A 26874-nucleotide genomic window follows, 5' to 3' on the forward strand; every position below is an offset into this window, starting at 1 on the left:
CATTTACTTTTTTCTTCTACAATGACGGCATTGAAATATCTGCCCTTTTATAATATCTGAACACTCCGATAACTCTAGCAGAATGATTCGATGCCGCTCTATGGCAATCGCCTGCCTTCTTCATGCCTGCTGCCTGCAAAAAACCTCTGGCTTGTTTTTCCGACAAAGCTCTGCACTAGGATCCAGGGGACATCAGGCAGTAAGTGAGCTGTCTGCTCCACCCACACCCCCATCACATTGAAGCTTTCACCCTTTGCTGCTCTCCAGAATCATCTATTTATTCCCTTTTCTTGGATCCGGACGCCCTGTTATGTGTCTATGCCCCCTGGTGAATGCTGATCGCCTGTGCTGACGTCTCAGAGCTGGATCCTGCTGCACAGGGATGGTAGGATCATCTTAGCTGGGCTGGGAAGGAATGCACACAGTCTGCTGCTGCAGTCCTACAAGAAAGCGTCTCCCTGCACACGGGAAATCCCATTCTTATGTCCTCTCCAGACTTTTGACTATAGATTATTATTCTTGCATTGCTTGCGGCTTCCATACATTAACAAGGCAGCATAGACCTAGATGGCGGCAATCCAGAGCTGAAGTTTCATTGCTGGCTCTGTGTTTTGCTTACAGAAGAGGATGCTAAATATTATATTACATCTTATTAGTATCGCCCTATATCCATCACATCTTCAGCCATGAAGCAGATGCGTCCTTCCTCATGCCTCTACCCTGCCTTGGTGTGGTGAGTATATCCTTGATCTATGACTTCTTCTCCAGGTTGATTCATCTCAAGAATTTGATTACATTTTGCATTATAAATTAATTACAGTCAGCCTGCACCAAGTGATGAAGGCATTTTTGTCTATATAATATTTGAGCGATTATTTGCTGAGATTGCGAAAAGTTTACCCCGAGTAATACAATACATAATCAATTCCAGAGGTTACAGCGTGTACAGAAGGTTTCCAGAATAAGGCAGATGTCTGGAAGGGGATGTTTGTTGCAGACATTCCTGTGACTGTCCTGTTCACTTGAAGGGAGGGAGCAGAAATCTATATACTTGTCACTAAAATAACCCCTCTCAGATGACGGGAACTAATTGTTAGTTGGAAATTGTAACAAATCTGCTGCGTGTGAGCAAAGCCTGAAAAGTATGTCACACAGCAGTGTGTGGTATGGTGACATTTGACTGTTAGGTTTTTATTAGGGATATAAAAAACTTCTCAATGGCTAAAAAGTGAAAAAACAAACAATATTTGGAGTGCACTTATCTTCATTTCCCAGAACTTTTACCAATAACATGATGCAATGACACATCATATGTAGGGAACACACCCAGTAGTCCCGACATCCCTGATGTGTCCTGGGTGCTTTGTGAATTCACAATGGTGGTCCCCAGTTTGCAAGCTTTGACATTGAGGTAAACATTTTATGCATATATATATATAATCATATATACAATTTATGTTTCTGTATTTGGCTCGAAATGATGGACTTGGCAATCAGTCTAATATTACATTCCATGTAAATGCAAGCAATATACTTAACATTAAAGGGAATTTGTCGCCTACTTTTTCATATATAAGCTGCAGCCACTGCCATCAGAGGCTTATCTACAGCATTCTGTAATGCTGTAGATAAGCCCCCGATGTAATCTGAAAGATAAGAAAAAAAGTTATATTAAACTCACCTGGGGGTGGTCCAGTGCGGTCCGGTCCGGTGGGCGTCGCGGTCCGGGTCCGGCACCTCCCATCTTCATGCAATGAAGATGCAATGCAAAGTACTGCAGTGCTCAGGTGCCGGGAAAGGTCCCGGAATCCCAGCGCCTGCGCATTGCAGTAGTTTGCGCTGCCCTCAACAGGGTAGATAAAGTACACCTGTGCAGGAGCCATGACAAGAAGCAAGGAAGAGGAGGTCATCGCATGAAGATTGGAGGCGCTGGACCTGGACCACGACACCCATCGGACGTGGACCATGCCACCCATCGGACCGGACCACATCGGACCCCAGATTAGTATAATATAACTTGTTTTTCTTATCTTTCAGGCTACATCGGGGGCTTATCTACAGCATTACAGAATGCTGTAGATAAGCCCATGATGGCGGTGGCCGCAGCTTATATACAAAAAATTAGGTGACAGATACCCTTTAATATTCAAAAAAGTCATTTAAAACCTTAAAGGGAACCTGTCACCAAGATTTTGCTAAGTAATATACAGACTCTCTCAGGGTGGCAGTGTTATAATGATTAAAATGATACCTGAGGTGAAGAAGTCCGTCCTGTGGTTCTTGTGTAATTAGTGTTAGAACTTGCAGCTAATGGTATGCTTTTGCTCTGGGGCGGAACTGTAGGCACAAGATGAATTTCTTCACCCCATGTTTCATTTTAATCAGTGTAACAGCACCAACCTGACAGTTTCTGTAGGTTACTTGGCAAAATCCTGCTGACAGGTTCACTTTAAATTAGTTGAAGTGGGTGATAAAAGCAAGCCAAAATACACATGCTGGCAATGGCAGCAGATCACATGGCCACTATGGGCCTGTGAGCTGAAGGACCTGGTGCAGAATGACCCTGCTACCTGTCCGGGGTCGCAGTTTCAATAGTATCTGCATCAACAGGACACAAATACAGTTGATTACAATGGTAGAGCAGGTAACTATCAGCTCCTTGCTCTGTATAGTTGGTGGGCAATAGTGTGTCTGGGGTCATCTACACTACCGTTCAAAACTTTAGGGTCACTTAGAAATGTCATTATTTTTGAAAAAAAAGCACAGTTTCCAATGAAGCTAACATTAAATGATTCAGAAATACACTCTATACACTCTATACATTGTTAATCTGGTAAATGACTATTCTAGATGCAAACACCTGGTTTGTAATGCAATATCTTCATAACTGTATAGAGGCCCATTTCCAACAACCATCACTCCAGTGTTCTTATGGTACTTTGTGTTTGCCAACTGTGTAAGAAGGCTAATGGATGGTTAGAATACCCTTGGAAACCCTTGTGCAAGTATGTTAGCTCAGCTGAAAACAGTTTGGCTAATTAGAGAACCTATAAACCTGACCTTCCTTTGAGCTAGTTGAGAATCTGGAGCATTACATTTGTTGGTTCCATTAAACTCTCAAAATGACCAGAAAAAAAAGAGCTTTCATGTGAAACTCGACAGTCTATTCTTGTTCTTAGAAATGAAGGCTATTCCATGCGAAAAATTGCCAAGAAACTGAAGATTTCCTACAACAGTGTTTACTATGCGCTTCAGAGGAGAGCACAAACAGGCTCTAACCAGAGTAGAAAGAGAAATGGGAGGCCCCGCTGCACAACTGAGCAACAAGACAAGTAAAGTAGAGTCTGTAGTTTGAGAAATCGATGCCTCACAGGTCCTCAACTGGCAACTACATTAAATAGTACACGCAAAACGCCAGTATCAACATCTACAGTGAAAAAAATTATTATTATTATTATTATTAATAAAAGGCGACTCCGGGATGCTGGCCTTCAGGACAGAGGTTGGAAACGAAAAAGCCATATTTGAGACTGGCTAATAAAAGGAAAAGATTAACATGGGCAAAAGAACACAGACATTGGACAGAGGCAGATTGGAAAAAATTATTATGGACAGATGAATCCAAGTTTGAGGTGTTTGGATCACACAGAAGAACATTTTTGAGACGCAGAACAACTGAAAAGATGCTGGAAGAGTGCCTGACGCCATCTGTCAAGCATGGTGGAGGTAATGTGATGGTCTTGGGTTGCTTTGGTGCTGGTAAAGTGGGAGATTTGTACAAGGTAAAAGAGATATTGAATAAGGAAGGCTATCATTCCATTTTGCAATGCCATGCCATACCCTGTGGACAGCGCTTGATTGGAGCCAATTTCATCCTACAACAGGACAATGACCCAAAGCACACCTCCAAATTATGCAAGAACTATTTAGGGAAGAAGCAGGCAGCTGGTATTCTATCTGTAATGGAGTGGCCAGCACAGTCACCAGATCTCACCCCATTGAGCTGTTGTGGGAGCAGCTTGACCGTATGTTACGCAAAAAGTGGCCATCAAGCCAAACCAACTTGTGGGATGGGCTTCTGGAAGCATGGGGTTAAATTTCTCCAGATTACCTCAGCAAATTAACTGCTAGAATACCAAAGGTCTGCAATGCTGTAATTGCTGCAAAGGGAGCATTCTTTGACGAAAGCAAAGTTTAAAGGAGAAAATTATTATTTCAAATAAAAATCTTTTTTTCGAACCTTGTCAATGTCTGGACTAGATTTTAAATTCATTTGGCAACTCATTTGATTAATAAAAGTATGAGTTTTCATCGAAAACACAAAATTGTCTGGGGACCCTAAACTTTTGAACGGTAATGTATGTAGATACCATGAAAGGAGCATTGTAGTGGGTGGAGATACTAAGGAGAATTACTAAGGGCAATGGGGCAATTGGGTCGCAATTATTCTGTGGTACAGTGACTCAATTTCTGTATGTTTCAGAATGTTTACCATGCAAACTGTGTAAGCCAAAATCAGGAGAGGAAGAATCACAGGAAAGGTATAATAGAAACACGTCACCATTTCTGCAGTTTTCACCCTCTCCTGGTTTTGGCTTACAAATACTGATGTAAAATACTGACCAAATACTGAACGTGTGCACGTGGCCTTAGGATTGCAAGCACTCTAAGATACTGGAATCGCCAAAGATGAGTTGGTATGAGGCGATGCTCAACCCAAACTTGGAAATGATGACACAGGTCAACAAAAAAAAAAAATTTTTCTGGTGTCCAAAATATTTTAATGAATTTGGGGTATTTTTGGGGTGCTGATTCTGAATATGCTATCAGTTTTGCCAGATTGGCTCAAGTTTTTGAGATTTTTGGTATCTTATTTATAGCACTTGTTGGTAAATGCGACGCATCATCTCATTAATTTCTTTGGATTAGTACTTGAACTGAGCAGTTCTCAATATAGTTTTGTGTTAATTAGTGTTCTAAAAGTTTGTTCATAGCTTGATTTTTGCACTAACTTTATGTTGTTGTCTGTTTTCCAGTGAAAAGCATGAACTCATCAAGAAGAAGTTGTCTTAACGATCCAGACTCATTCTGTTACATTTGTGGTGAATACACACTGCCAAAACATAGAAGAAACATAACAGACTTCGTAAAAAAAGTGTATTTTGCCTATTTTGGGGTTATGCTTGGGGACCAAGACAAGTTTTGGGCACCACACATAGTGTGCAAAGCATGTATCGAATTATTACGAAAATGGAGCAAAGGACAAAGAAAAAGCTTCAAATTTGGTGTTCCAATGGTGTGGAGAGAGCCAAAAAATCATCATGATGACTGTTATTTCTGTGCAGTGCAAGTGCAAGGATTCAATAAGCATAAGAAACGAAAATGGGAGTAACATGGAATTTGCAAGAAGGCCTGTCCCTCATTGTGAAGATGTGCCTGTACCTGTGTTTACCATAAATAACAGTCATCATGATGATTTTTTGGCTCTCTCCACACCATTGGAACACCAAATTTGAAGCTTTTTCTTTGTCCTTTGCTCCATTTTCGTAATAATTCGATACATGCTTTGCACACTATGTGTGGTGCCCAAAACTTGTCTTGGTCCCCAAGCATAACCCCAAAATAGGCAAAATACACTTTTTTTACGAAGTCTGTTATGTTTCTTCTATGTTTTGGCAGTGTGTATTCACCACAAATGTAACAGAATGAGTCTGGATCGTTAAGACAACTTCTTCTTGATGAGTTCATGCTTTTCACTGGAAAACAGACAACAACATAAAGTTAGTGCAAAAATCAAGCTATGAACAAACTTTTAGAACACTAATTAACACAAAACTATATTGAGAACTGCTCAGTTCAAGTACTAATCCAAAGAAATGAATGAGATGATGCGTCGCATTTACCAACAAGTGCTATAAATAAGATACCAATAATCTCAAAAACTTGAGCCAATCTGGCAAAACTGATGACATATTCAGAATCAGCACCCCAAAAATACCCTAAATTCGATGAAATATCTTTGGCACCAAAAATGCTGTTGACCAGTGTGATTAGGGCAGCCATAGCAGCATTCGTTGTATATGCGGCCATCACTTCAATGCACTTCTCAGATAAATACCACCAAGCTGGATGATGATAAATGAAGGATGTTTCTCACATGATCAGCATAATGTATTGACTATGCAAATGACAACAGAAAAAGGAGCTTACACACCCAAACATATAACCATGTTATCGATTAGATTTTTTATCTAGCCACCTTCTGCCAACTTCAACAAAGAGAACAGACAACCCCCCATATCATTAAGTAAGCAAAACTAAGAGGATGAAATACACAATAGTCAACATTGTGGTAAGTATGTGCCCCCCTGACAAAGAGACGTAGTTGATAACTGATTAAATGGTGTTCATGACTTCTTTATCATTAAACTGAGTCAGTCACTCCAAAAACACTACCTCAATTAACCGCAAAAAGTGGTTTCTGAAAGTATTGCACTCGCTCCTGCACATTGGAGCTTTGTTTTTAGGCAGCGATCACTCTGGACAGGTGTGCACTGTCAATTTACATGAGGGATGGAGGCTAGGTGTGGTAACTAAGGGGCAAAATGGTGCACTGAGCATTTCTAGCCATGGTCAGCACGGTGGCTCAGTGGTCAGCACGGTGGCTCAGTGGTTAGCACTGCAGTCTTGCAGCGCTGGAGTCCTGGGTTCAAATCCCACCAAAAACAACATCTGCAAGGAGTTTGTATGTTCTGTCCGTGTTTGCGTGAGTTTCCTCCGGGTACTCAGGTTTCCTCCCACATTCCAAAGACTTATTGATAGGGAATTTAGATTGTAAGCCCCATTGGGGACAGCGATGACAATGTATGTAAAGCGCTGCGGAATAAGATAGCACTATATAAGCAGAAGCATAATAATAATAATGATGCGGAGGGTGCACTGAAGAACCTCAGCTATGTACCAGATAAACTGTTTTTTTCTTTTTATGCACATCAAAGTCAATGCTTATTAAACCAAAGGAATAATATAGAAGAAAAGTTTTTGCAATGGATCCATCGTGTTTTGGCAGACCGTCGGCACGAAAAAGCGTTCGAGTGAACTTTTTTTGGCCGTCGCATCCGCCATTTTCTACTGTGCATGCGCTGCTGAAACTCCGCTCCCTCCTCCCCGGACTTCAGAATGGGCAGTGGATGCGTAGAAAAACTGCATCCGCTGCCCACGTCGTGCACGAATTTCACAACGTGCGTCAGTACGTCGGCCCGACGCATAGCGACAGACCCGTACCGACGCAAGTGTGAAAGTAGCCTTAGGCCATGTTCACACTTTGAGGGTTTTACCGCGGATCCGCAGCGATTTTGATGCTGCGGGTCCGCAGCAGTTTCCATTGCGTTTACATTTACATGTAAACCCTATGGAAACAGCAATCCGCTGTGCACATGCTGCGGGAAAAAACCCGCAGAAACGCAGCGGTTTACAACCCGCAGCATGTCACTTCTTTGTGCAGAATCACTGCGATTCTGCACACATAGGAATGCATTGATCCGCTAACTTCCCGCATGGGGCTGTGCCCGCGATGCGGGAAGTAAGCGGATAATGTGCAGATGGTACCCGGGGTGGAGGAGAGGAGACTCTCCTCCAGGCCCTGGGAACCATATTAGTGTAAAAAAAAAAGAATTAAAATAAAAAATAATGATATACTCACCTCTCAGTGCTGCACGCGGCTGTCCGGTCTCAGGGTTGCTGTGCGAGCAGGACATGCAGTGACGTCGCAGTCACATGACCGTGATGACGCCACGGTCACATGACCGTGACGTCACGAAGGTCCTTCTCGCACAGCATCTTTGGAACCGGATTGCCGCGTGCAGCGCCGAGGAGATCGGACGTCAGAGGGTGAGTATAAACCATCTTTTATTATTTTTAACATTACTATTGATGCTGCATATTGCTGCATATGCAGCATCAATAGTATAGGAGTAAAACCCGCACCGGAAACTGGAAGACAAACCGTGATAAATCTGCAGGGATAACCGCAGCGGTTTTGCCCTGCAGATTTATCAAATCCGCTGCGGGAGAACCCGCAGAGCACACCGCAAAGTGTGCGCATAGCCTTAGTCACTTCTGTAATGTAGCCCTTGTGTTTATCCTTAACATTCTTTGGATACAAGATGTATAAACAGGAATTCAGTCCAGCAGATTTGGCAGGGATAAACTTTATGGGATCAGTTTCATTTGGTTTTGCTGCAAATGTAAAAATCCGTAATTAGAAATATGAATATATTTTTGGCTATAAGAAAAAATTGTTACCTTTTTGCCTGTATATTATAATCTTATTATCATGTCTAGTCGAACTAATATATCTGTTATCTCAAAATTTTTTAGGGGAATTACATCTCTGTATCAAAGGCTCAGTAGACTCATAGTCATGATTAAGCGGTATTTTATGTCTCGTCATCTCGCCGTCTCATCCTGTTTCTGTCATTAATGACTGATGGCTGTCATTGTGTCCAGGAGTATACATTAGCAGCTTTCAATCATTTGTGTCTTCTGGAGGAGTGGGGAGAAGGAGAGACAAAAAAAGATGGGGGAGATGGTCCAGGGTCAGGAATAAAGACTTGCCTCTGAGGTCACAGACTGTTTTCTTCTCCGCTAATATCTAATCAGTTCCATATATTTTTATGTTTTGGCCTACTAGGTAGTCTGTTCTGATGAAACTATAGCAATAAGTGTAGGTTGGCAAGCTGTTATTATTCTCCAAGTGAGTAGCAGATGTTCTACTGAAAAAAAAAAAAAATTATGACATATATCTAATGCTTTTGACATTAATTTAATTTGGATCTCAAGGTTACTATATAATTAATATACTTTGGACCAAGTGAAATTTATTATACTTTTTTCTTGCTTGAAGCTTGCCAAAAAGCTACAACTTTACAGTTTTCCCTCTATATCAAACTGCAATTTGGTATAGTTGTTCTGAAGGTGTCAAAATTTCAGGTGCATATGAAATTACACCAGGGGGACTGGATTACATTTGCGCAAAAATTTTGTGACTTTTAAAATATGCAGTTGATGAATCAGCAAAAAACATGTGGAAAGCCAAGAACCAATCCACAATGATGAACATTAAAAAATAAAACGAGCAAACACATATAAAATAGACTTTAGCAAAGGTGCAAATTAAAAGAATAAGGTGCAAATGTAAAACAGGCAAAAAACAACAAAAGCTAGAAAAATGGCTTAAATACAACAATGAATTGGACCTTTTGGTTCCAGGAACATGAGACTCTCCAATAGAGAGAGACAGATAGATAGATAGATAGATAGATAGATAGATAGATAGATAGATAGATAGATAGATAGAATGGATATTAAATGTCTATAGTGTTAAAATGCCATTTTTTTGTCGTGTATAAAAATTTTACCAAGAACAGTAATTTCAGAACTTCTTTCACCTTTAATTTCACCCATAATTTCTACAAATCCATTGAGAAACAAACTGAAATAATTTTAGGGTGAATATAAAAATAACAAAGCTAAAATAATATGGTTGCATAATACATTTAGTCTGACAAAAATATATGGGAAAATGTGTGATGATTAGGTCAACCAAATTTGAACTTTTTGGCCATAATTCCAAAGTGAATACTGTGCATCACCAAAAGAACACCATGCCCACAAGAAAGCATGGTGAAGACAGCATTGTGCTTTGGGACTCTTTTTGGCAGCTGGAACTGAGACATTAGTCAAGGTGGAGGGAATTGTGAACAGTTGAAAATATCAGCCAATTTTACATCAAAAGCTTCATTTCCTCTTTCATCCTACCCCAAACATGCTCAATGATGTTCATGTCTGGTGACTGGGCTGGCAAGTACTTGAGCACCTTGATCTTTTTTGCCTGGAGGAACTTTGTTGTAGAGATGGATGTATGAGATGGAGCACCATCCTGCTGCAGAATTTGACCCCTTTTATGATTTGGAATATAAGAGGTAGCTAATACTTCTTGATATTTTAGATTATTAATATTGCTTTCCACCTTGCAAATGTTTTGCACACCCCCATACTGAATGTAACTCCAGACCATGATCTTTCCCCCCACCAAATTTAACTGTTTTCTGGATGTATTTTGGATCCATACAGACTCCAGTAGGTCTCCTGCAGTATTTGTGGCGGATGTGGTGTAATTCTACTGAAGATTCATCAGAGAAATCAACCTTCTGCCACTTTTCTAGGGTCCATCTGTTTAGCAAGCTGTGGGACTTTGCAAATGCCACACAGTTTTTTATTTGCCTTTTGTTTAGTGCTGGCTTCTGGGCGCTGATTCAACCATGGAGGCCATTTCGGGACAGAATCCTACAAACTGTTCTAGTTGACACAGGGACTTGAGGTATCACGGAGAGACTAGGTGGGCGAGAGCTAATAACCCGGGCCCCTGCAATTTCCCTCAGACTAGGGAAATCCTGACTGACCCTCTACCTGAAGTTTACACTGATGGTGTGCATGTCCAGGCCTCGAACCTCACCCTGTCTCCTGTTTCAACCCTAGGCTGAAACCTCCGCCCACCACCCAGTGAAGGTAATACACCAATACCCACAGTTAGCACAGACAAGGATAAAGGAAAATGTACACCACGCCGCAGTCACTCAGGAATACACTATAAATGTGCAGGGCAAAATAAATACAAATATAGGAAAGAGTAAATAAGACAAAGGAAAATACACCACCAGCAACGAATCTCCAACAACCAGCTCTCCACTCCAGACCGAGATAACAACGCACAAGACAGAAGCTATAATCGGCGACGCCCAATGATCAGGAGAACTATTTAAAGGCAATGGGCATGGCCCAGCTTCCAATCTGAGGATCAGGTAAATTAACCCCGGAAAAGCTAGATAAAATCTAGCCGACGCCAATGAGCACATAGTGGTCAAAATCGGAATTACCGCTGTCTGTCGAACGACCTGGTCTGAACAGCGTCCGACATGACATGAGGTGACCAGGCCTTTTGTAGCTCTGCTGCAGTGGAAGAGGGGTTTGCTTTGGATTTTCTAACCAACAAACGTTCCTCCTGAGCAGTTGTCTTGCGGGGTCTGCCAGAACTGGGATTGTCAAACACATCTCCAGTCTCTTCAAATCTTTTTTTAATTCTTTGTACTTGACGCTGAGACACATTAAAGATGCCAGCCACCTCTGCAGTGGATCTGGTCTTCAGCCTCTAGATAATCCAGGCTTTGGTCGCAGGGTGGATTTTTGGCATGTTATCAGAGCTCAAGTTGCAGTTCAAGTGAAGGTCTGGGATGCTGAGTTTCTTTTATACACACACACTAATTAACCGATCATTTACTGAGCAAGCACAGGTGGGGATGTAAACTAGGATTGGGTGCATTATATGACCAGGTGACAAAACTTTTGTCTTGCCAAAATCTGACCATTCTGTGTCCATTAACTGATCAATATTTCTACATTGATGCCAATTTATTTTCTTTACCTAAACCACATTTCGGAGGGTTTCAGCTTTCAAAAGAATAATTTAAACAACCAATGGATGAATTTAACATCAGGTTATAAGCTATTATTTTCATAACATGGATAAGCGACATAACTTCTGTCAGGGAGTGTATACTAAATATCAAAAAGTATATATAACAAATATAACAAAGTTGCATAGCTTGGGATCAGAATATCAAGGGGGTATATATTCCAAATAATAAAGTGCAGTGCATATAAATATTAATAATAATTATTCTCAAAATATAAAAAAAATATTATAGAAAAATATATTAATTTAGATGATCCATGTATGGCATTATATGTATATGCACAGACACAATAAAGTGCCTTAGTTGTAATGCTGGCCACAAAGGATTTCCATGAAGGTGAACAAAGGGATATGCATAGTAACCTAACCAGTATTCATGCTGTGTGCTATGACACTGCTGCCCCACACTCCAAAGCGCATTTCACACCTTGCTTCATCAGGGAGTGGTAGGGAGAGAGGCTTAGGGCCCCTTCACACTGGTCGATTCTGCTACGATTACGACGCATTTGCGTCATATTCGACATCGCAGTACGAGCTCGTAGCCAGCGGTCACACTCTACGATGTTAACGCTTTTTCTGACGTAGTTGCGATGTGAACGTCACGCGTCGCAATCGTACGCTACCCTTCACACCGCCATAGTCCTACGACTCCGAGCGTGACGTATTACCAGCATGGGCGTGCTAAAACGTCACGCCCAATCAGGAGACAGGTATGCGGAAGCCCAACCCACGTAGTCGCATTACGAGCTCGTATGACCGCCGTCACATACTACGATTTCGACCGCCACAGCGAGACATTTACGACGAAAGAAAGTTCTGCTCTTTCTTTCACATCGTACGATGCTGGGCTGCGTCGCAGATCGTAACGCCATGTCACACTTTGCAACCTCGGAACGAGGACGGATAAACGTCACAAATCGAACGCTCGTTCAGACTTTGATTGCACAGTGTGAAGGGGCCCTTAGTAGTGGTTTATATAGGGCAACCATAATTGGGTTGTCCCACAAAAAAGTACACATTAATCAATCGATCTTGGAATAAAAATAAGTTTCACAATAGGATGTGTTAAAAAATGGTTCCTGTGCTGAGATAATTTTATATATGTTCCTGGCTGTGCCTGACCATGCAGGAACATAGACTGATCATACTACAGCTCTGGGCAGGGGAGGAAGAAAAATAGAGTATACAGACAGGACAGCAAGGGATCACAGCTGCTGGATTCTGTAAGGAAAAAGATTTCACTGCCTGTTTAAAAACTTGTTTTACCTCACAGAAAGACTCAGTTGCTGTAATGTCTGTATACTCTTTTACTTCCTCCTCTGTTCAGGAGCTGTGATATATCTGACTCTGTTCCTGCATGGTTGGACATAGCCATTACATGGGGACACATTTTAAGATTATCTCAGGACAAGAACATTTTTTTAACACATCCAATTTTGGAACTTATTTTTATTCCAAGATCTATTAATCACACTGTATTTTGTTCTTGGGAAAACCCCTTTTAAGGGAGCCTATCACATGAAATAACGTTATTAATCTTCAGATATGGTGATAATCTGCAGATTAATAGTGTTTTGAACCAGCCTGTCGCCAGCACTTAGACCCCTGCTTCAGGGAGTAAATAAATTTTATTGTAGCGCTGGGCTTCATTCATGAGGGTGCCACCGGCTCTGGATTAGACATCACTGCGTATAGAGAGTCTGCTGTCAGTCATGGCCGGGTGCACGATTACAGATGCAGCTCTCTATACACAGTGCCACCCCTATGACTGAAACACCCCTGTGCCAGTGCCACCCCTATGACTGAAACACAAATGCTACAGAGAGGAATAAAATGTATTTCCTCCCCGTGGAGGTCTAAGTGCGGAAGACAGGTAGGTTCATAACACTATTAGGCCGGCGTCACACTAGCGAGTTTTACGGATGTATGAGCGCAGAAAATACGTCCAGAGAATAGGCATTGCACATGGCCCAATGATTCTCTATGGGGCAGCTTCTATCTGACGTATATTACAGCATGCTGCGTTTGTCAGCGTATTACGCAAAAAATACGCCAATGAAAGTCTATGGGGGCAAGAAAATTACGGATTATACACGGACCATGCGTGTGACTTGCGAGAAATACGGACCGGTGTTCTATAGAAAAGCCGGCAATTCAGTGCGGTGTACAGTAAAATCACACTGACAGAATTGAATAGAATAGGTAGAATAAATGTGTACACATAGAATAGGTATATATATATATATATATGTCAGTGAGACACTTTTCAGAAAAAGGGGGGTCCTATAACCATGGACCCTCTCCTGGCTATTAATATCTGCCCTCTGTCACTGGCTTTCCCACTCTGGCGGAGATAATTGCGCGGGAGCCCACGCCAATTTTTTCCGGGATTTAACCCTTTCATTTAATAGCTAGAGACCCCAAATTTTACACAGAGACACTTGTTACATTAGTAATGAGGAATATGTAATAAAAGAAGGGATATGAGATGGTTTACTGCATGTAAACCATGTCTCATATCCTGTCGGGTTTGGGAAGGAGAAAGCAAAAGCCGGCAATTGAATTACCGGCTTTTCTGCTATCTAGTGCTGGATTAAATATAAATATATATATATATATATATATATATATATATATATATATATATATATATATATATATGTGTATCACTGATATATATACATATGTATATATATATACAGGCTTGAAAAAGGATTGGAAAATCCGAAACGTTGCCACGCCGTCCAGGCATTAAAGACCCACTTTTTTGTTACTTTCTTTGTGCTGTTTTCCTTTTTTTCTCATATTATTGGAACCATCTGAACATTGGTCTGGAAAGCTTTGCACTGCAAGTGTGGTAATATGATGCTGTTCTAATTTTTTCAATATATATATATATATATATATATATATATATATATAGACTGTATATATGTTTTTTAGAATATTTGAGCCGATGGATCCATGATATGTCCATTTTGCAAGCCTGCAAGAAAAAAATGCCGTACGGAAGCCATACGGATGCCATACGGATGACACACGGATAAATTTGTCCATAAAAATCGCATCCTCGCATTGAATGCGGAACAGTGTTTTGGCACAATTACTGCGTATTACGGCCGTAAAAAACGGACCGTATTTTCATGCGCCTAGTGTGACGCCGGCCTTAACCTGCAGGTTAACTCCTTATCTGCAGGTTAATAGCAGTTTTCACATAACAGGTTCCCTTTAAGAGGGCACTGTACACAGGAGATGCCCTCACATTATGACAGATTTATTTTGAGTGCTACTGCAAGGAACAGTGGGTAAATATTGGCAATTCTACATGCGTCATGCTGATAGACTCCTACACAAAAAGTCTGAATATTGTAATAAATTCAAAGGGTCTTTCAATGAATTATTAGTTTAAGGGTATCCATATTTATGCAACCACATTATTTTAGTCCTTTTTTTTCCACCAGAAAATATGTCAGTTTATTTTTCAATTGAATTGTACAGATTATAGGTGACATTAAAGGTACAAAAGTGCTGAAATGGATCCTCTTGGTATGATTATTTTTTACATGACAGAGACCCTGCATTTCAAAGGGTATGCAGACTTTTTATATCCACTGTAGATACATAGATATGAGATAGATACAGATAGATAGATAGATAGATAGATAGATAGATAGATAGATAGATAGATAGATAGATAGATATTAGATAGATGGATAGATAGATGGATAGATATTAGATAGATGGATAGATAGATATTAGATAGATGGATAGATAGATATGAGATAGATAGATATGAGATACTGTAGATATAGATAGATAGATATGGGATAGATAGATAGATAGATAGATAGATAGATAGATAGATAGATAGATAGATAGATACAAGTTTTCAATCCTCCAATGCTTTTATTTTTGAGCTAATACTGGACATTGTACCAGAGTCCTGGGATTTGAGACTCAATTTACTGTCTGAGTGCTGCTTCAACACATGTTTTGCTAGACAGATAGCTCCATAGATAATGGGATGTATATCCCAGAGAACATGCCACAAATGGCAGAGACCTAATAAGAAGTTTTAGGCCACGTGCACATGGTTAATATTAGGTGAGTTTTTTACCTCAGTATTTGTAAGCCAAAACCAAGAAAGGAACAATTAGAAGAAAAGTATAATAAAGACACGTCAGCACTTCAGTATTTCTCACTCACTCCTGGTTTTGACTTACAAATGCTGAGGTAAAAAACTCACTAAATGCTAAACATGTGCACATGGCCTTAGATTTTTAAGTGAACCTGTCTGCATGATTTTGTAATGTAATGTAAAGTCACGGCAATAACTAATTAGATGTTGGTCCTCACAGCCAGGGAGGAGAAGACCCTGTACACAGCTCCATGTACATGAACATGTAATTAGCAAAAAACTTTAAATGGTGATTAAAGAAGAACAACAAAGCGGATTTCTTCACCAAAGGTATCAATTTTATCAGTATTACAGCACCACTACTGTTATTACTTTACTTTCCGTTACAAAAGCATGCTGACAGGTTTCCTTTAATATAGATAGGAGTGCATTATATTAGGGTCTTCTGAGGAGAGGCCAAAGTGCTGCTGTGAGATTTCGTTGCTCACCTTGTGCTTTTTACTCCAGAATTAAATATTTTAGGGTTATTGCAAATTAATCGCTGAACCTATCATTCTAAAATCCTCCTTGGCCTTCCAATACATGTGCTATCCATTTTTTTCACGGATACCACATGTGCCCATTCAGAGGCATAGCTAGGGTTTTGGTTCGGGGGGGCAAAGCTTCTGAGTGGGCCCCTAACCAGGTAACCTTGATTACAACTCGGTGACGCGCCCTAATACTGGAGGAGAACCTCAGCAGATGACCGCGCTGTTACTGAAGATAATCTCTATATAAAGACCAATATGTATAATACCGCCATACGGTCAGTGGTAGATACCAGCCCTACAGAACATATAACAGATCACTGCACAGTTACAGATAATGTCTTACCACTGATGTTCTTTCTAATGGAATCGTTCATTTTTCCCGTCTTTTCAATCTGGCCCAGACCGACATGACAACTTCTTCCAGCCACGATTCGTCTGCAGAGAATACAACAAAGACACATTTCACTTCTCACATTTCCAGCCCCATCACCATCTATCTACTCTCAACTTGCACAAACTTCTCATCCTGCTGGTATCCCAATACTGAGCCGCTGCTGCCGTATGTGTCCCTATTACTGCCCCTGATACCCCAATACTGAGCCGCTGCTGCCGTATGTGTCCCTATTACTGCCCCTGATACCCCAATACTGAGCCACTTTTGCCGTATGTGTCCCTATTACTGCCCCCGATACTGAGCCGCTGCTGCCGTATGTGTCCCTATTACTGCCCCTGATACCCCAATGCTGAGCTGCTGCTGCCATATGTGACCCTATTACTGCCCCTGATACCCCAATACTGAGCCGCTGCTGCCGTATTACTGACCCTATTACTGCACCTGCTGTGTGGTTCTCTGTGCCCTCTAAATTCTAAAGCACCCCTCTATAATATAGTAATGCCGGGTGCAAGTGCCCTAGAAAACAGTGACCATATTTTGCCCCCTAGAAAGTAATATTGCCCTGTGTGCCCCTTTGATAGTCACAGTAACCTGAGTTCCCCTATAAAAATAAGTGCCCACTTTACATTTAATAATGTCCCGAGTCTCCCCCAGTAAAGCTCCGCTATACACAGTATGATGCTCTCTTATACACAGTATAATGCCCCCTCACTGTATAGTACCACCCACACAGTATACTGACCCCTTAGTAGCCCCCAAACTGTTTGATGGCTCCAACAATGTATAATGACCCCCACACTGTAATCTCCATACGATCTCCATATGATGGCCCCCTAGATAGCCTCCATATACAGTAGCATAATGCACCAAATAGTCCACAGTATAGAATAATGCACTCCCCATAGGCAGACTCTATAGCATAATAATAAGTAATAATAAGGCAGCACCCCCATATAGTCAGACCCTGTAATAAGGCAGCACCCACAGTCAGACCCTGTAATAAGGCAGCCCCCATAGTCAGACCCTGTAATAAGGCAGCCCCCATAGTCAGACCCTGTAATAAGGCAGCACCCCATAGTCAGACCCTGTAATAAGGCAGCACCCCCATAGTCAGACCCTGTAATAAGGCAGCACCCCTATAGGCAGACCCTGTAATAAGGCAGCATCCCTATAGGCTGACCCTGTAATAAGGCTGCCCCCATAGTCAGACCTTGTAATAAGGCAGCACCCCCATAGTCAGACCCTGTAATGAGGCAGCACCCCTATAGTCAGACCTTGTAATAAGGCAGCCCCCATAGTCAGAATCTGTAATAAGGCAGCACCCCCATAGTCAGACCCTGTAATAAGGCAGCACCCCTATAGGCAGACCCTGTAATAAGGCAACACCCCCATAGTCAGACCCTGTAATGAGGCAGCACCCCTATAGTCAGACCCTGTAATAAGGCAGCCCCCATAGTCAGACCCTGTAATAAGGCAGCCCCCATAGTCAGACCCTGTAATAAGGCAGCACTCCCATAGTCAGACCCTGTAATGAGGCAGCCCCCATAGTCAGACCCTTAATAAGGCAGCACCCCCATAGTCAGACCCTGTAATAAGGCAGCCCCCATAGTCAGACCCTGTAATAAGGCAGCACTCCCATAGTCAGACCCTGTAATAAGGCAGCCCACATAGTCAGACACTGTAATAAGGCAGCCCCCATAGTCAGACCCTGTAATAAGGCAGAATCCCTATAGGCAGACCCTGTAGTAAGGCAGCACCCCCATAGTCAGACCCTGTAATAAGGCAGCACCCCTATAACCAGACCTTGTAATAAGGCAGCCCCCATAGTCAGACCCTGTAATAAGTCAGCCCCCATAGTCAATCCCTGTAATAAGGCAGCCCCCCATAAGCAGACCCTGTAATAAGGCGGCAGATCCCCATAGGCAGACCCTGTAATAAGGCGGCAGATCCCCATAGGCAGACCCTGTAATAAGGCAGCAGCACCCATAAAAAATAAATAAATAAATACCTCTCTTCTTCCTAGTTCCTGTGCTGCTCCTGCTGATCTCCTGACAGCGGGCGCTGGGCAGTGACGTCATCGCGCTCGCTGTCAGAGTCGGCGACATCAGACGCCGACACTGACAGGGGGATGATGGGTGAAGGAGCGTAGCGCTCCTTCTCCCATCAATGCGATCAGCTGTATCAGCTAAATGCCCATACAGCTGATCTTCCGATGATGGCAGAGACCCACTGCTGGCACCGGGCCCCCTGCCTGCTCAGGGGCCCCATAGGGGCCGGGCGGCAGAGCAGGGAGATCGATGCTCCCTGCTGTGCCGCAGAAAGTAACTGTATCGGTGCGCTGCAAGCGCCGATACACTTACAGTAGCGTAGCTCTGGGTGGGCCCCCTCAGAGCATCGGGCCCGGGGCGCCCGCACCCTCTGCCCCCAGGTAGCTACGCTACTGTGCCCATTATAATCTATGGTCCTATACACATGTCCATGTTTTTACACGAGCCTTTTGTCCATTTAAAACACATGGAGACATGTCCATTTTTTTCCAGAAGCACAGGTAATAAAAATGACGTGAAAAACATGGCATCCATGTACAGTATAGTCCATTGCAAGGTATAGAAGCTTTATAAATTCTTTTATTATCCATACCAGAAAAGCACTGATGACCCACTGATGGTAAGAAACAACAAATGGATGACACACTGATGGAAAACACTGATGACAACCGATACCGTTTTTTAACATATTATAAACTAGAAAAGCATTTTGCTCATTCATGAAAGGGCATAATTTTTCAACAAAATATATGGCACTACTTCTAAGGACAAAGCCCACGTCAAGTTTATGCTGTGATATCTAAAGACTGATCCTTATCAGACAAAGACACTTATTTAACTTGACTTTGCCTTGTCAAGTAAAAAAATAAATAAAATAAAACATATGCTCTATTTCTTTTGTATTCTTTAGCAGCTTTCTACACTGAACAAACATGGTGATGCTCTTTTTTTGTATGCGTCAAAGGCAAACATGTTTTATGAGTATCATATTCTTGTCATACTGGTTGATCAAGTACGGAATTGAAAATGTTGAACCATGCATGACTGACTTGTTAGAAATGTGAACCTTCTACCTTTTTCATAAAAGTCTGTTATGTAGACAGTATCTTCTGACCTTGACTACTGTGTAACAAGTCATAGCGGCTCACACGTGTGCTGGTAACCAGCTTATGGCTATGCTACACTGAACTGACGCATGAACCAAGGGTATAGGGAATGCGCAAGCGGAATGCTCGAGTCCGTGTCCTGCATGTTTTGTGGCTGTTAGACAGCCAATCAACATGTGGACATGCCATGCAGTAACCATGTTGGCTACTATCTATCTAATATTTCTATTATCTATCCATCACGCTATCTTTGTCTTTAACTAACCCTTTTTTTTCATCATGCTTTAAACCGCATTCATTGCTGTACAAAAATACAGGTAAAAACGCAGTAAAAAAACGTGTGCACCCAACTGGGAGACTTTAAGGTTACTGGAGTTCCCAGCTGCTGGTTACAAGGTTACAAGAGTTCACAACTTCCAGGTGCCTCATCAGCTGGGAACTCTATTACCCTTAAAGTCTCTCTTAAAGTTTCTCTTAAGTTTTCCAGGCCTTACCACTGTTGGGAGACCTGGCGGCTGTAAACTTTGGTGAAAGACACCTCTTCATTACTAAACCCAGGGAATGGTGCCAGCTATGATTTGTGACAAATCACAGCTGTCCTCATCCCCAAATCCCATTATCCTGATTGTCACCACACCAAGATAATCTGGAATAGCTGAGATAGGGGCTTATCTAATGTGATTTGCCAGTTCTATAGCATCTGCGGGTTGGTATGGAGTCAATAACCATGGATCTTACCAGCCTGATAATATCAGTCCACTGGTTATTAAAAATAGAGGGGGCACACCTCATTTTTTAAAATTATATATCTATTACTATAAACAACAGGGAGATATGGTGAGAAAAGGCATTTTTTTCTTCTCTTTGTTATTTTGCCTTATATAAAAGTCATTATACAGAAAATAATGTTTCCTAACCTTTTTCATATATAGTCCATTTTATCTTCGGTTTTGCATTTTTTATTGTCAGTCCTTAAAAGTGGTATAATACTCTGACAGCATTGTTCCCAGCAGCAACCTGGGAGTCAGAGATGTGTGTGGGGGTCTTCCCATGCTGTTCCCATTCCATTTCAGTGGTGTTTCCATCCATTTCAGCAATTTTCTGCTGGAAAAAATGATTGCGTTTCCCATGATTTCCATTATGCTCTTTACTCGAAACAAGCACCCGAGCATTACGATTTTTTCTGTTCACGTAATGAGCACCAGAGGATTTTAGTGCTCGCCAATCACTGTCCTTTTCATACATGTTTTGAATGTTTGTGATTTATGTGATTTCACTTTTATAATGACTAACTATTGGATTTTAACTCTGGTGTAAAAATTAATAGACTCATAATTACACATAGGCTAGATTTTTGTGTCTTGTGATCATATTCACCATTAGTGCAAGCATATACATTAGTGGCTTTCAGTCACTGGTGGAGGTTGGGGGTAGGGAGACCAGAAATAGGTGGAGACAAGCTCTGGGAATATAGACACTTTGAGTGTTTCAGTGATCTGTGTGTCTTCTTCAGAGCTGTTATCTAATCAGTTCAATATTATTTTTGTGGTTTGGTCTAATTGCTAAGAATAATAATAATCGCTTATGGCAGTATACATCCTTGAAGGATCCTATTTTAGTCCAGTGATTTGACAGGTCCGACTACTCATTTAATGGGAAAATACTGTCATATTCAAAACAATTTTCTTTTAATAAAACTTTTACTACAATGAAACCAAACACATGTATGTTAGATTGCTGTAATCCAGAATTAATACTTTACCTTGCTATTGTAATCCTTTGTGATCCAATTACATTTATGAGCCTGCGAGCTATAAGTGTAGGGTGCTTGGCCCTGTACTTAAAGCTCAGTCCAATATTTCCACATGCCATCGTTCTTTGCTCCCTGATTAACAGGTCACTCTTGTTTTTATTTATTTATTTTACTCTCTTAGACAGCACCATTCATACCCCAGCCCCTTACAGACATAAGCATTGCTGCCATCATTGGGGCTCACAATCTACATTCCCTATCAGTATGTCTTTGGAGTGTTAAACTAAATTGGAGTACCCGGAGAAAACCTATGCAAACACAGGGAGAACAGACAAACTCCTTGCAGATGTTGTCCCTAGTGGAATTTGAACCCAGTACTCCATCGCTGCAAAGCAACAGTGCCACGATAATCTGCCACCCTGCCAGAAATCTTGTGCAGGCGTCATCACTTATTGTAGTGCAGTGAATTCAGTAATATAAATCTGCGTATGCGCCATCCTCTTTGAGAAGAAGATAGGCGCAAGGATTGATGTTGCCTGCTCGTGACAAAGGTTGTTCACAACCAAAACATTGACACACCAGATGGGCTAATAAAGTCTACTTTTTTACAATTAATTTTTAGAGTGCTGCTTGCTTTTCTGATGATAGAGAAATAAATAGATGGATAGATAGATAGAAATATGTAAGTTATTTTTTCTGTACTTGTATTTATTGTTTAAATAAATAAATAAAACAATGGCTTGGGATCCCCCTTAATCTTTGTAACCTGCTGAAGCAAAGCCGGCAGCTGGAGGCTGATGTCAACACTCTGGGAAGGGGCCAATAGCTGAGAAGGTTCACAGCTATTAATATCAGCTCACAGCTGTTTGCTTAGGCTTTACTGGTTATTATAGGGGACACCCCCAAAAAATAACCTGGGGTCCCGCTATATTTACTGACCAGCAAAGGCAATTCTGGTGCTTAGCCTCTGCTCTTCCCACAGACACACAGTCCATGTGAAAAGCCTGACATGTACGCACCACCATTGAACACAATGGGTGTGTGTGTCTGAATTTGTGATCCTTAAAAAAAGGTCAGCATAAGGACATAAAAAGCGATGAGATATACATATTTAACACCTTACATTTATTATGCTCTGAGATCTGTAGACAGCCGAGGCCATAATAAGGAACATTCAACGTTCACCGCAAATCAAATTTTGGGGGAAAATTCGGCAAAGCCAGCAAACTCAAATCTCACATGGTCCACTAACCACTAGAGACGATATCATATCCACAGAGCGCGTCACTGCTCTATCCAGTCACTAAGCTCAGTGATCATGCAGAGAGGTTAGCAACACATTACTCTGAGCTCATTGCACGAGCCGCTGAATTCAGTGACAGGCTAGAGCGTTAACCCATACTGTTGACATGACGTCCCTTTATAAAATTCTAATTTGTAATATTAACTTGCAATATTTTTAATAGTGTTGTAACCATGCTGAATTGGATTTTCAATGTAACTAAGTCAGGTCTAAGAGATTTATTTACCGTATTTTCCGGCGTATAAGACAACTTTTTAACCCCTAAAAATTGTCCCAAAGGTCGGGGGTCGTCTTATACGCCGGGTACGGGTGTACAGAGCGATCATGGATGGTTCCCAGGGTCTGAAGGAGAGGAGACTCTCCTTCAGGCCCTGGGATCCATATTCATGTAAAAAATAAAGAATAAAAATAAAAAATATGGATATACTCACCCCTCCGACGGACCCTGGCTCTCAGCGGTGCAAGCATCTGCCTCCGTTCTTAAGAATGCAGTGAGTGAAGGACCTTCGATGACGTCGCGGTCACATGAGCAGTCACGTGAGCGGTCGCGTGACCGCAACGTCATCGCAGGTCCTTCACTCACTGAATTCTTAGGAACGGAGGCAGACGCTTGCACCGCTGAGAGCCAGGGTCCGTCAGAGGGGTGAGTATATCCATATTTTTTATTTTTATTCTTTATTTTTTACATGAATAGGGATCCCAGGGCCTGCAGGAGAGTCTCCTCTCCTCCAGACCCTGGGAACCACACGCCGTATAAGATGACTGGGCGTATAAGATGACTCCCGTCTTATACAGCGGGTATATCCCAAATTCCATATTTTATATGGAAAAGTTGGGGGTCGTCTTATATGCCCAGTCGTCTTATACACCAGAAAATACGGTAATTATGTATGAAGATAGTGTTGTGAAATCTGGTGACAGGTCCAATTTAATAGGCATATACTTAACCTGAAATTGCCTTGTTAACTTTAAAAAAAATAAAAATCTACAGTATCAGCACTAAAACATAGAAAAAAGGCGGCAGCACTCACCAGTTTTTGAGTGATCTTAAAGGGACTCTGTCACCTGAATTTGGAGGGAACAATTTTCAGTCATATGGGCGGGGTTTTCGGGTGTTTGATTCACCCTTTCCTTACCCGCTGGCTGCGTGCTGGCTGCAATATTGGATTGAAGTTCATTCTCTGTCCTCCGTAGTACATGCCTGCACAAGGCAATCTTATAGATAGAGTCTATCCCTGCACACCTCCTGTTCATCTACACACCCCCGAGCCGTGAAGATGTTGTTTTAAGCATGTTTCAATAAAGGACTTAAGACCACTCCAAGACTGGTATTTTTTCTATGTTTTAGTGCTGGTTCCATTCATCGCTTTTTCTTCATGCGAGCACCCCTGTCATGCTATCAGGCTCTCCGTCACACCACATATAGGCTACGGCCGGCCTCAGGTTTACAGCTGTGCTACTCTTCTTTTTTCTTATATTGGACAAATATCTACAGTATACTTTGTATTAATATTCTTTTATTTTTTTGCAAGCAAAGAAACCTAACTAGACAAACGTGTTGTGACAGTTTCCCCTATGCTCCCATAGTAAACATGTTTTATGAGTATCCATTCCTTTTCTGAATGATCTTCCTGGGTAATGATAAAACATTCATTACTGGCTTGTTTGAATTGTCAACCTTTCTCCTATTTTGTACTGGCTTTATAAAAGCCTATCTTCTGCCTTTGACTCTTGTGTTACAAGTCATAAAGGCTTACACTTGCTGGTATCCAGTTTATGGCTGTGCTACACTGACGAATGAATGAAGAACACTGGATTCAAGTGCTGAAAAGTAAGAGCTAATGTCCTTCATCTTTGGAATGAATATAATTTAAATTTTTTAGTATGAGTACTACTATGTTAGATGAATGTATCAAATTACTGCTTTGCTTAGTTGAAAGCTGATCCTTAAACCGAGGGCTAAATTGAAAGGCAGAGTAAACTAGAAAGCATTTAAGATTTTGCTCTCTCAATAGAAAGCTATTTCTGAACTGTTTTATTATTTTTTTTATTATAAAATTTTTCTTTTCTTTTTTTTCTTTTTTTTCTTTTTCAAATTTTTTGTATTTTGTTTGGGGAAGGGGAGATAGAACATTTTCTTCTCCGCTTTACCTGTTTTTTCTTCACTTGTGTACATTTGATTTTCCTTTTTTTGAGGTCTCAAATTGGGTGAAACAGGACATACAGTATTTTACATACCACAGTAATGTAGCTTACTTGTCTAAACAGAGAAATCAGAAGCATTGAGGCTTTGTTCCCGCAATGAGTTTTGGGTGAGTTTTTGACAGTGTATTTTCGCTGCATCAAAAATGCAGCATCTCACAGTTGCAACAAAGTGGATGGGATTTATTGTACTATGGCTTGCAAAATTATATACCCCCGTGGTATTTTTCATGTTTAGCTTCCTCACAACCTGAAATGCCACTTTTGTGGAGGGTTTGCATCAGTTCATACAAAGAACATGCCTACAACTGTGAACATTTGGTTTCCTTTGTATTGTGAAGCAAACAATAAATAGGACAATATAACTGAAAACTTCAGTGTATATAACTATTCACCCCCCGTAAAGTCAGTACTTTGTAGAGCCTCCTTTTGAAGCAATTACAGCTGCTAGTCACTTTTTATAAGTCTCTATGAGCTTTCCACATCTTATGGGATTTTTCCCATTGATCAAGGCAAAACTGCTTTAGCTCCTTCAAGTTAGATGGTTTCCTCTAGTGAACAGCAATCTTCAAGTTTGACCACAGATTCAAAATTGGATTAAGGCCTGAGCTTTGACAACGCTACTCCAAAACATTTACATGTTTCCCCTTAAACCACTGAAGTGTTGCTTTAGCACAATGCTTTGGGTCAGTGTCTTTCACATCACTGCCAGGCTGAAACAGGTTATGCTCAAGAATATCCCTTTATTTCGCACCATTCATCTTCCCTCAGACCATTTACCCTGTCCCTGCTGCCGAAAAACATCCTATTCTTTGGGTGATGACCTGTGTTAGTTTGACGCCAGATATAGCATTTACCTTGTTGGCCAAAAAGTTCAATTTTAGTCTCATCTGACCATAGAACCGTCCTCCATACATTTGGGGAGTGTCCCACATGTCTTTTGGCAAACTCAAAATGAGCCTTACAATTTTTGTACTCCAGTCTCCCAGGGATCATCAGAGATTCGGTTATTTTTTATAACCCAACCCTGACTTAGGGTACCGTCTCACAGTGGCACTTTGGTCGCTACGATGGCACGATCCGTGACGTTCCGGCGATATACATATGATCTCGCTGTGTCACGCTACTGCGATCAGGGACCCCGCTGAGAATCGTCCGTCGTAGCAGATCGTTTGAAACTTTATTTCGTCACTGGATCACCCGCTGTCATCGCTGGATCGATGTGTGTGACACCGATCCAGCGATGTGTTTGCTTGTAACCAGGGTAAAAATCGGGTTACTAAGTGCAGGGCCGCACTTAGTAACCCAATGTTTACCCTGGTTACCATTGTAAATGTAAAAAAACCCAGTACATACTCACCTTCTGATGTCTGTCACGTCCCTCGCCGTCAGCTTCCCGCACTGACTGTGAGCGCCGGCCGTAAAGTAAAAGCAGAGCACAGCGGTGACGTCACTGCTGTGCTGTGCTTTACGGCCGGCCGGCGCTCACAGTCAGTGCGAGAAGCTGACGGCGAGGGACGTGACAGTCACCGGAATGTGAGTATGTACTGTTTTTGTTTTTTTTACATTTACAATGGTAACCAGGGTAAACATCGGGTTGTGTCATGATTCTCAATGGCGAGAGAACATAGCCCAGCATATATGAGAACTAGCTCTTGGAAGATGGAAACTATACTGACCATGAACTAAACCTGCCGCACAACTAGAAGTGGCCGGGTAGCATGCCTACGTTTTTTTATCCCTAGATGCCCAGCGCCAGCCGGAGAACTACCTAATCCTAGCAGAGGAAAAGACAGTCCTGGCTCACCTCTAGAGAAATTTTCCCAAAAGGCAGACAGAGGCCCCCACATATATTGGCGGTGATTTT

At 41.6% G+C, this 26874-nt stretch overlaps 1 protein-coding gene across 7 annotated transcripts in view; it reads left to right on the forward strand.

The window, feature by feature from the left end:
- Nucleotides 1–205: 205 nt before the first annotated feature.
- DSEL (dermatan sulfate epimerase like) overlaps nucleotides 206–26874 on the forward strand; it is a 99714-nt gene continuing 73045 nt past the window's right edge. For 2 of the 7 annotated variants that reach the window (XM_077270116.1, XM_077270114.1), the window contains exon 1: nucleotides 206–733. The gene's annotated coding sequence lies outside the window, so the exon portion shown is untranslated. Of the gene's footprint in view, nucleotides 734–15981; nucleotides 16002–24440; nucleotides 24637–26874 lie in introns of those variants that run through there. The other 5 variants (XM_077270119.1, XM_077270120.1, XM_077270117.1 and 2 more) reach the window with 3 other exon arrangements.

This window comes from Ranitomeya variabilis, chromosome 6 (assembly GCF_051348905.1).
Source record: "Ranitomeya variabilis isolate aRanVar5 chromosome 6, aRanVar5.hap1, whole genome shotgun sequence".
Lineage (NCBI taxonomy): Eukaryota > Metazoa > Chordata > Amphibia > Anura > Dendrobatidae > Ranitomeya > Ranitomeya variabilis.